The sequence below is a fragment of the Chelonia mydas genome, chromosome 4 (assembly GCF_015237465.2).
Source record: "Chelonia mydas isolate rCheMyd1 chromosome 4, rCheMyd1.pri.v2, whole genome shotgun sequence".
In the NCBI taxonomy this organism is placed as follows: Eukaryota; Metazoa; Chordata; order Testudines; family Cheloniidae; genus Chelonia; species Chelonia mydas.
This window is the reverse complement of record NC_057852.1, coordinates 967549-978200: the sequence shown is the minus strand read 5'-3', so window position 1 is coordinate 978200 and position 10652 is coordinate 967549. Positions and strand designations below refer to the sequence as shown.

General features: G+C 52.6%; 1 protein-coding gene and 2 long non-coding RNA genes across 5 annotated transcripts in view; 1 reads left to right on the top strand and 2 right to left on the bottom strand.

Moving 5' to 3' along the window:
• Positions 1-1378, top strand: part of LOC122465616 — an 8862-nt gene extending 7484 nt beyond the window's left edge. Inside the window, exon 3 of the long non-coding RNA XR_006290593.1 lies at positions 1174-1378. This is a non-coding gene — a long non-coding RNA (uncharacterized LOC122465616). The remainder of the gene's footprint in view (positions 1-1173) is intronic.
• The window catches only part of LOC102930774 (class I histocompatibility antigen, F10 alpha chain), a 1343638-nt gene that overhangs the window by 682367 nt on the left and 650619 nt on the right, over positions 1-10652 (bottom strand). The window lies entirely within an intron of this gene.
• LOC119566044 overlaps positions 1-10652 on the bottom strand; it is a 109688-nt gene that overhangs the window by 19555 nt on the left and 79481 nt on the right. The window lies entirely within an intron of this gene.

The window sequence follows — 10652 nt, the reverse complement described above, 5'->3', positions numbered from 1 at the left end:
GGACAGAGGGACCAGATTTAAATTGCAGTTCGATCCAGCCCACTGAGTCCCGGGACACATCAGGGGTCAGCTTGCGAGTGCTGATGACCCAGTCCTCTCTGACATGCTATGTTCATGTGTGTCTGCCTGTGTGTCTGTTCATGTTCATCACATCTGGGGGCTGGAAGACCCCAGCCCTGGGGAACCGAGGTCCTGCAGGGTAGCTCCATTGGGAGGGAACTTGCAGAAGGAAGGAGTAGCGCTCCATAGGAAAACACAAGTGACACAAGCAGCACATTGACAGAATTGCAGAATCTCCCCCCACCAGAAGAGTAACCCTAACAAATGGGCGTACCCCAAGGTAAAGGGCAATTCTGGTAACAGCTCATTTGGGCCTTGTTTGGAAGGGGGTTGGACGTCATTCTTGCGACAAGGCACCTGCTATGGCCAAAAACACTTTCGCCCTGTGCGCCCTTCCAGACAAGTCTTATGTCCCAAATCCTTTGGGTCTTCCGGGATAAGTCCCCGAATAATCAAGGATCTTGACCAAAAAGGTCGTCATGTCTAAAAAGGAAGAAAGATTGTCATTGTGGAGACCATGAAACAAGCCCTGCAACTTTTGGACACGTATCCCGACAGTCCACAGGGTGCACGTCAAGGAACGTTCAAAGCGAGACAGGCGTTCTTTTTGGGGAGACTAACCCCCATTGCGCTGACCAAAGAAGGGGGAAGTGGGAGCCTCCAGCGCCATCTAGCGGCCAGAGGAGAAATCGCCGGCTTCTGGACCCCTATGCGTCCTTGGTTCAGTTCACATGCAAAGCTGTGTCATGCCAGGTTGGGAAAACGGGGTTCTGCTGCACGACATCATCCTCTGGAATGACTCAACCCGATAGGACACCTCCTATGATACACTGCTACGAGTGACGCTCTCAAACAGGTCCCCACAGCTCCCCAGCCTCCCCCAACCGGGAGGCAGGTGTGAGAGGATTGTTCTCCCCAACTGACAGAGGGAGAAACAAAGGCTGAGAAAGGTGCCGTTAGAAAAGGGGCTTTTTGGTTGCGATGCTCAAGGTGTAACGGGAGGAGAGTGGAGGGCGGATCCCCGCCGTGTGGGAGAGGCAAACAGAGGAGCCTACGAGACGTTGCCGACTGAGATGGTAACTTACTTGTTTTTTCCCCTTGTGCTGGGTTTAGTACCAAGGAAAAAGAAGTCAAGCCTCAGAGTCTCCTGCCCTCATGCGACGGAAAGTGAGTGAGAGCAGCGAGCCTGTGACCGTTGGTGATGCCAGGCAAGAGGCCACCATCTGGGAGCCGAGCAATCGCCAGTCTCGGTGAGGTAAGTGTCTGGTTTGGTGAGGACTCTGCTCACGCCCCACCTAAGTCCGGGTAGGGAAGCCCCGTAAATTAGGGTTCGGTTTGTAAGAAAAGGTTCCTGATCAGTTGTGGTTACGAGGGAGAAAATGTCCCCATTTTCAGAGGCTGCTCGTTTCTCTGGTCAGGAACGGTGTCTCCTCCACAGCAGAAGGTTGGATCCAAGAGGATGACTCCAGGTGGTGAGTGGCTTGCCCTGCTCTCATGTTTTTCTGTCTTCTCTCATGTGTTCGCCAACTCTCTCTCTCTCTCTCCTCTCCTCTCCTGGTGCATTCCCACAGGTGAGGTCTCGGGAGCCATGGAGAAGTCGGAGCGGACGAAAATCATGCAGGGCAGTAGAAAGGCTGCTGAAAGTACCTGAAGAGACAAAGGAAATGAGAAGGGGGAAGTCCAGACTAAGACAGGAGTCTAGTCTGTAAAGAGAAACAACGGGAAGTCTAAGCTACAGAAACTCTTCAAGTTGCCAAAAGACATTTAGGATGGGAAATTACTTCTTGAATCCAGTCTCTTTAAGATCTTAGGCTTAGTATGCATGTGTATTTGTATTTGCTTAGTAATCTGCCTTCTTCTGTTTGCTATCCCTTATAATCACTGAAAATCTACCTTTTCTAGTGAAACTATTTTTTGTTTATTATTATTATTAAACTCAGTTTGTGCAACTGGTGCTCCGTGAGGAAATGCTTTGTGTGTTACTCCAAGGGGCTGCCCGGTGTCACTGTTGCTCCATGAGAGAAATGATTTGAGCATGACCTGCATTGGCCACGCAGTGTCACCATTGCTCCGTGAGGAAATGCTTTCTGCATTACTCCAAGTGGCCACACGGTGTCACTGTTGGTCCAGGAGGAAATTATTTGTGCATTACCCTGAGTGGCCACCGAGTGTCACTGTTGCTCCATGAGGGAAATGCTTTGTGCAATACCTGGATTAGCCACCCGGTGTCACTGTTGCTCCACGAGGGAAATTGTTGGGGCATTACCCTGAGTGGTGTGAAGGAAAAGTTAGCATATGTGACTCTATTTTGGTTTGGGGCCCACCATTGTCTAAAAGCAAGCACATCATGCACCAGGAGGAGTGTTTCTTAGATACTGCATTCCTGTGAAAATCCTCCGCCCCCCCCCCAGCCCTTGTCTCCAGCCTGTTTTATCTCCCGGTTTCTGTTCTTTGTCTGTTCCTAACTCCCTGCCTCCTGGCCTTGATGTGGGCCTCCCATCCTGATAAGAAAAGTTACTGGTGCATTGCTTTAGGACCATGCAATGTCGTTGAAGTCATGGTTTAGCGCGGGGAATGTACCTAGCAGGGATAGGTGGTAGGTAAGGGAAGGGTTTGTCTATTGGCTAAGGTTTCCGATGCACAAGGGCAACGTGCTTTGCTGAAAGGTCTATAATCTTTGTATAACCTGCATGCGGGGTCCCCTCCTGATGAGCAGGGGGGCACCACGCTCGAGCGTAATAAACTTAGTATTTTTGGGAACCCTGCCGTTGTGGACTTCGTTCGTGTGCCTAAGCCTAGACTCGACCTGTGCGTGACCAATCGGGTATCATTCGCAGCAGTTCCTGTGCGTGACCTATCAGGTATAATTCGCAGCAACTTGTGTGCGTGACCTGTCAGGTATAATTCGTAACAGTGGCCACCCACTGTCACTGTTGCTCTGTGAGGGAAATGGTTTGTGCATTATCTGGATTGGCCACCTGGTGTCACTGTTGCTCCATGATGGAAATGGTTTCTGCAGTACCCTGAGGGGCCACCCGGGGTCACTGTTGCTCCATGAGGAAATGCTTTGTGCATGACCTGAATTGGCCACACACATCACTGTTGCTCGGGCGGGGGGGCGGGGGGAATTGTTTGTGTGTTACTCCTGAGTGGCCACCTTGTGTCACTCTTCCTCCATGAGGGGAATGCTTTGTGCATTATCCTGTGTGGCCACTCAAGACAACACACACATCACACACAAAACATCACACACACAAAACACGACAGACGACACTGACACACACACACACACAACACGACACCGACACACAGAGAGAGAACACGTCACACATACAGAAACACGTCTCTCACACACACACAACACAGGACACCGACACACAAACAACATGACACACAAATAAAATGACACACAAAACAGCACACAACACGACACACAAAAATCACACACAACACACGACACCGACACATACACACACACACGAGACGAGGCACAAAACGGCAGACAACGTGACACAGAAATCACAGACGACACCAACACACACACACACAAGATGACGCACAAAACGGCAGACAAGATGTCACAGAAATCACACATGACACCGACACCCACACACAATACGACACACAACACCTCACATGACACACAAAACGGCACACGTGACACACACACACAACACGATGCACAAAACATCGCACACAAAATATCACACACCCACACACAACACGACACACACACAGACAACACGACCCACGACACCGACACACAACACACAAAACGGCACACGACACGAGACACAAAAATGTCACACAACACATGACACCTACACACACAACATGCACACAAAACGGCACACAACACGGCACACACCGTCACATGCACACAACACGGCATACAACATGGCACACACACACTCAACATGGACCACAACACGCACACATAAACACGTCTCACACACACAAAACGACACACAAGTCACACACACAACACGTCACACGACACATGCAACACGACACACACAACCCGTCACACAGCAGAAGGTTTCATCGAGGAGGAGGATGTCCCGGAGTCCCCGGGCGATGCTCTGGAACTGCTCCCCAGGAAGCCAGGCAGGACTCTGGGGAAGTCTCCTCTCGGGGAGCAGCCTGTCTGCAGGACACACAGCTCCCCCGGCTCCACCTTCCTGGCTCTGACCTCGGAGCCTTCAGCCTCCTCTGCCCCTCCCTGCGCTTCCCACAGCCAGTCCGCCCAGGCGGGGTCCTGGGGGAGCCAGAGGGTCCTGCCCCCCAACTCCGCAGTCAGACGGGACTCTCAGCCAGCCAGGAAAACAGAGCTTTATTAGACGACAGGGACATGGTCTAACACAGAGCTTGTAGGTGCAGAGAACAGGACCCCTCAGCCGGGTCCATTTTGGGGGGCAGTGAGCCAGACAACCCCGCCTGCCCTTCACTCCATGTCTCCAGCGAGCCCCCAACTGAAACTCCCCCCAGCCCCTCCTCCTCTGGGCTTTGTCCCTGTCCCCGGCCAGGAGGGCACCCGATTCCTTTGTTCTCCAACCCTTTAGCTCTCACCTTGCAGGGGGGAAGGGCCCAGGGCATCAGGTGCCAGGAAAGAGGGTGTCGGCCATTCTCTGTGTCCAGACCCCTGCACACACCTGCCCTCCAGAGCTCTGCAACGATCATACACCCTTACCCCACCACCTAGATCCTTAAGAACTGCCTAGGGGAAACTGAGGCACCCCCACACGATTCAGAGGAAACATGAAGTCCCGCTTCATCACAGATGACTCCAGGAGGTGAGTTGCTTGCTATCCTACCATGTTTTTCTCTGTCTCTCCTCTAGTATGTTGGCCATCACACACACTCTGTCTCTGTCTCTGTCTCTGTCTCTCTCTCTGTCCTTGCCTTTCCCTGTGCTGTCTCCCTTCACAGGACACGGGCAGGCACGCTAGGTGTGCATCCCCGCAGGCTATGTCTCGGAAGCCAAGAAGCAGTAGGAGGGGACGAAAATCATGCAGGGCAGTGGGTGCGAGAGTGGAGCGGTGACTGTCGGTGTTAACTCCGTCTCTGTTCCTCGAGTGGGGCCGATGTGGATGGGATGAAAGAGTGAGGCAGGGCTGAGGGCAAGATTTCCAGCACCCATCGAGCTTTGTGGAGTGATGGCTCATGCTTGGCTTTTGCAGCTGCTTTCGCAGAGGAATTGCCCAGGAGCCCCAGCCGGAGGAGAATATGGCAGGAGTGGACCTGTGTGTGTCCGTCTGCCGACAGTGGCCAGGGCCAGGTGCCCCAGAGGGAATGAACAGACAGGAATCATGCCGGGATCCATCCCTTGTCGCCCCATCCCCAGCTTCTGACAAACAGAGGTTAGGGACGCCATCCCTGCCCATCCTGGCTAATCCCCAGCGATGGAGTCTTGTTGTGTGTGTTTGTGTATGTGTGACGTGTCTAGTGTTTTCTGTCTGTGTGACATGGTGTGTGTCATGTTGTGCGTGTGTGAGACATGTTTGTGAGTGTGACGTGCGACGTGCTGTGCGTGCGTGCGACACCCAACGTTTTGTGTGTGTGAAGTGCGATGTGCTGTGTGTATGACGTCTGATGGAGTCTTGTGTTCAGAGTGTCTATGTGTTGAGTTTTGTGCCATTTTGTGTGTCATGTTGAGTGCGTGTGTGTGGTTGTGGTGTCAAGAGACGTGTTGTGTGTATGTCGTGTGTGTCGCACACACAGACACAACACATCACATGTCGCACACACAGACACAACACATCGCACGTCGCACACATGTCGCACGCACACACACAGCACGTTGCACATCACACGCACAACATGTCGCATGTAGCACGCACACATACAAAACGCATACATACAAGACATTGCACGTCGCATGAACACACACAACACGTCACCTGTCGCACGATGCACATCGCACATAGCGCGGCCACATACAACACGTCAAACATCGCACTCACAACACGTCGCATGTCAAACATCATACACACAGCACATCGCACTTCACACACACAAAACCTTGCGCGTCGCATGCACGCACAGCACGTCGCACGTCACACTCACAAACATGTCTCACACACGCACAACATGACACACACCATGTCACACAGACAGAAAACACTACACACGTCACACATACACAAACACACACAACACAACACACAACATGTCACATACACAGCACAACACACAAAAAAGCACACAACACAACACAAGCACACAACCTGACACACAACACATCACAGACACCCACACAGACACACACACACACACACAACACGTCACACAAAACGTCACACAAACACAGACAAGACGACACACAACATGACACACACACACTACATCACACAAAACACGTAACATGACACCACACACACAACACCATACACACACTGAACACGACACACAAAACGGACCACAACACAACACACACACCGTCACACACAACACATCACACATACACACCACACCACAAACACACACACAGCACGTCTCACACACACACAACACTACACAAAACACGTCTCACACACCCACACCCACACACCACGTCACGTCACCACAAACACACAACCAAACACAATCCGTACAACACTGTAGACGACACACAACACACACACGACACACAACCCGTCACACACACACACACAACCCGTCACACACAAACACATAACACAACACACACAACATGTCACACACACAACACGTCACACAGACAGACAAACACACACAACATGACACAGAACGTGTCACACACATACACCACCACACGTCACATGACACCACAAACACACCACACAGAAACACAACACGTCACACACACGCAGAAATACACAACACGACACAGAACACGTCACACAGATAGACACAAACACATACAACATGACACACGACACACACACACAACATGACACAAAACACATCACACACACACACGTCACATGACACCACAAACACAACATCACACACACTCAACACGGCAAACAAGAAGACATGCACATGTGAAGTGTGAGGTGCAACGTCTTCTGTTTACGTGTGCGACGTGCAACGTGCTATGTGTTGTGTGTGCGATGTGCAATGTTTTGTGTGTGTGATGTGCGACGCAGGACGTGTTGTGTGTGTGACGTGCGATGTGCTCTGGGTGGGGTCTTTGTGTGTTTCTGCACAAGCTGATTGCGACGTCCCGGAGGCCAACAGCAAAGAGGGCTCGGCGTCAGCTTTCTTGCCCTGCCGTCAGTCTGCCACCTGGCTGGGGTGACAGCGGCTGGGGACCCCAGGAGCTGCTGAGAGACGCGGAGGATCCCTCGGAAGGGAGAAGACGACGTGAGAATCAGACTCTTCCAGCAACGAGCCACATTTGCCCAGTGCTGACGCTGTCAGGCCTCCCAATTTTGGGCCAGAAACCAACAGCCAAATCGAGCTGGAAAATTGAACCACTTGCAAATGGCCCTTCTAGCGTGTCACCAGGCCGTAGGCGACCGTCTGGGGGTGAGCTGTGGGCTCCCGAGAGGTAGAATCCAGGGCCTGCCTCTTCGCTTCCCACGGCCGGGTATTTTCAGCCCCCAACAATTAGGGGAAGAACAGGGAGATGAAAAGCCAAAGAAAGTTTCAAGCGTTCTCCTTCCTGGCTCAGCTGGCTGCGCTGTCCAGGTCACGGATGGTCATTCTGGGGAGGGATGTGGGTCTGGTCCACTTTGAAGGCGGTTGATCTGGGGAAGGATGCGGGTCTCAGATATCTGGAGGATTGGCCCGGAGCCCAGTCTTGTGGGGGCACAGCTGGTGGTCCTCATCCTCCTCTGTCTGCCTCTCTTCTGCCAGAGAAGGCAAGCCAGGCGAGTACCAATAATGATGCTGTCAATAAAATGGAATCAAGTTGTGGATGTTTTTTCTTTTCAAAAATATTTTCACACTTTTCAATCTGCCCCAATTTCATCAGGCCCTGGTAGTTCCTAGGAGAAATGTGAAGGAGGAGATATTGTAACTCTTCCCTCTTTGTGGGAGCAACAGCTGGCTGGGGTTTTGGCTGCTCAGGCTTTTGTTCCCTGGTTTTACCCACTGGGGTTTCTTTTGCATGTTTTCTTTCATAACGTATTTGATGTACCTGTGTGTAAGTTTTTGCCCTAAGGCACCCAGCTGTACACGTTTTATCTACAATCTTTACAAGTTGAAGTTGCAGATGGAGGGGGCTCCCAGCAATGGCAGCCTTAAGGGGGTGGGCGGCTAGAAGCTGGGGACTGGATCGGGACCCCCCAACACTTACTGGTCTCTCTGCCCTGCAGTTTTAGTCCCCCCGGATTAGCCTGATTATCACAACAAAAGTTTGTTTCTCCTGCTGCTAACAGCCCACCTTCATCGATTGGTCTCGTGAAGAGTTGCTATGGCAACCCCCATTTTCTCGTCTTCTCTGTATCGATATATCTATATCTATATCTTCCTGCTGTATTTTCCCCTGCATGCATCTGATGAAGTGGGCTTTAGCCCATGAAAGCTTATGCTCCGATAAATTGGTTAGTCTCTAAGGTGCCACAAGTCCTCCTCATTCGCTTTTCCTGACTGATTGTGCTGGGGGCTCTGCCTGGCTCCAGCGCTTCGGTCCCTCAGCTACCAAGGCCACTTGGGAACCCTGATCGATTCCAGCTTCAAGGGGTGCTGAGATCCATCTGTCTCTTTCTGTGCCTCTGTCTCTCTCTAGGAATAGCCTCCCGACCCTGCCTCCTGTGATCAGTTATAGTTTGCTAGCCCCCCACCCCACCTCCATGGGTGTTTTTGGCTTCTCCATGCACTCTGCAGCAACGCTCCTTGTACCCAAGCTAAAGATCCCTGCAGCCCCAAAAGTCCTCGGGGGTTTGCTCATCAAGTGGGTTACGAGCAGAATGGTTGTGGGGTGAAGGTGGGGATAGGGAGGTGCTGAACCTGGGGGCAGAGAAGGGTGGCAGATTAAGGTGTTGCTCAGCCCAGCCCGCTGAGTCCAAGGACATATGAGGGGACCAGATTTAAATTGCTGTTCGATCCAGCCCACTGAGTCCCGGGACACATCTGGGGTCAGCTTGCGAGTGCTGATGACCCAGTCCTCTCTGACATGCCATGTTCATGTGTGTGTGCCTGTGTGTCTGTTCACGTTCATCAGATTTGGGGGCTGGAAGGCGTTCTTTCTGGGGAGTGTCACCCCCGCACACACCCCCACACACTCAGTGGTAGTGCAAGGGTTCAAGCAGGCGTTCTTTTTGGGGAGACTAACCCCCATTGCGCTGACCAGGAGAAGGGGGAAGTGGGAGCCTGCAGCGCCATCTAGCGGCCAAAGGAGAAATTGCCGGCTTCTGGACCTGTGTGCACCATTGGTTTGGTTCACATGGAAAGCTGTGTCACGCCAGGTTGGGAAAACGGGGTTCTGCTGCACGACATCATCCTCTGGAATGACTCAACCCGATAGGACACCTCCTACGATACACTGCTACGAGTGACGCTCTCAAACAGGTCCCCACAGCTCCCCAGCCTCCCCCCACCGGGAGGCAGGTGTGAGAGGATTGTTCTCCCCAACTGACAGAGGGAGAAACAAAGGCAGAGAAAGGTGAAGGGCCTTCTCTTCCATCACACAACTTGTCGGGATAGAGTTGGGAACAGGACCCGGGTGTCTTGGCTTTCAAACATACCATCAGTCTGGAGTTTCACACACTGAATGATCAGAATAAAGGGACCTGCAATGAGCTACAGACCAACAACCATTCACACTGATTCTTCAGCAAGTGTTTTAGAAGCACGAGAACACCAGTGAGAACCAGGAACGGCTCAGAGACAATCAGCAGTGAGAAGGAGAACAATTCACCAAGCCGATGATTGGTTCTGGCTTAGTTGCTGGGCCTTAAACGAGAACAACAAAGTCCTGAGTCCCCTCCCTGCCACGAGACCCCCTGCTCAGCCAATCAGCATGGAGACTCTGGCGGTGGGCTGAGGGTTCCCCGGATGGCCCAGGGATGGCTCAGGTCACCGGTGAGGATCACTCTCAGAGCACGCTTCCTGTCCCATCTCTTTGGGAGGCCTCCCACCATGAGGGCTACAGAGCAGCCCCCTCCTCGCCAGTGGAGGGAGGGAAGCAGGAAAAGGGAAACCAAAAAAGACAAACCCCAAGGACTCGAAGGGACAAAGGCCTAGCTGGGGGAAAATTGTCCCACCTTAACCTCCTGTTTTCCATGCCGAGAATTTGGCCAGCAGCGGACGGATCAGGCTGCCTCGGTACCAAACCTCTCTGGGGCTCTTACCTTCTCCACGGGGACGTCTGTCTTCTCGCTCAATGAGCAGTGGGAAAGGAGAAAACTCCAGAGAGGCTCCACCTCGCGCTCACATACGAGACCCTGAATTCTCTCTCAGTCCTCAAGGAGACACCTCAAGAAGGAGACTCCCTGCAGCAAAGCCCCGGGGGTCTCTGAGATCCCCCTGCCCTGCAGCCTGTCCTCCCTGGCCGTTGTTGTGGACTCTCTGTGAGGTCACCGCCTCCCAACCTCCTTTCGCCAATCAGCTGAGTGCTGCAAAAGGCCCTTGGGATGTCACTGCCACCCCCACCCCTGCCCTGCAGGGCTCATGTCCTGCCCCGA